The sequence below is a fragment of the Plasmopara halstedii genome, assembly GCF_900000015.1.
Source record: "Plasmopara halstedii genome assembly, contig: Scaffold_1583, whole genome shotgun sequence".
Lineage (NCBI taxonomy): Eukaryota > Oomycota > Peronosporomycetes > Peronosporales > Peronosporaceae > Plasmopara > Plasmopara halstedii.
In genome coordinates this window covers 619,969-621,204 of record NW_020188494.1, presented here as the reverse complement: position 1 = coordinate 621,204, position 1,236 = coordinate 619,969, and positions in this window count along the sequence as shown.

The window sequence follows — 1,236 nt, the reverse complement described above, 5'->3', positions numbered from 1 at the left end:
ACCCCATGTCCGTTCCCTGACTTCTCGTCAACTGAGGAACGTGGTGTAATCACCAATGTCTCGACGGGAACAGAGGCGGCAGCTTGAAGCTGCTCATAAGGCGGCTCTAAAGCGCGCCCATCCACGGTCAATCATTGATCCTCATGTGGAATATGGCTTCCGCCCTGTGGATCCCGCTTTGGAAGCGAAGAACGCGGTAACTCGATCGTTGCGTGTCCACATCATCGGGTCCCCGGCCAGAACGGATGATGAACTTGCCACACGGAAAGATCTTCGAGCTCGTTTCTTGGTCCCATAAAAATTTTCGTTGGAAGCTTATCGCACTCGTCTAAGTGCTCAACGAGGTGGCTCTCGTGTACCCGCAATGCGGACAGTACATGTAGTGCTCGCCCTGGTGAAAGCACTACAGATGACGAAGCGCTCTTTGAGCGATGGGTGCAACGACACCGAGAGCTTTCCTCACTTCATATCCTGTAGCAGAGCCACAAGGAAGTGGACGTGCGTGTGGAGCGACACCTCCGCTTTGAGTTTGCCAAATTCAAGGCTCGCCGTCAACTTCCTTCGGATTGTCGCCCTGCGATGTATGGGTTAACAACCCCTAATGTTCCCGCGAACTCTGTGTCTTCAACCGCAAGAGCTCAGCTCATAGCTCGTCTACCTCCCTGGCTATTGCCGGGAAGCGCGGGGCGTCTGATGACTCGGGACGTCCTGATCTTTCTGATCAAAAGCGTCCACGGCGACTGGGCAATCTTGCCGAAGTGGCGCCTCAAACTCGCACGAGTTTTCGGAGTCGGGATATCCCCGCGAATTCACCAGATATTTAGCTTGACCGTGGTGACGACGTCGTCCAGCAAGATGTTACACGTGATAGTGGACGTCACCGTTCTCATCGAGAAGAGTCGGTGGCGGGCGGTGACTCGTGATGATCTTCGAGATATTGGACAAGGTCCTTCGTAATCGGAGCTCAGCTGAGCGTCATGCTGAAGTAGCATATCGCTGTGCGGACGCTCTTGGAGATTGAAAGCACTTCGTGCGCCGGCTGCCTCGCCTTGAGGCCTACCGCTCTCTGTCGGATCGACTCCTCGCCGTGAAGCAGGCGAATGCATCGCTGCAGGCAACGGTGGAGCGATTGGCTCCATTGGAAATAGAGGTTGTTGCACATGTGCTCAGAACCAGTTGCTGGTTCAGCTTCTGGGTGACCGCGGGACCGTGGAATCCGCTCCGGCACCAACGCTC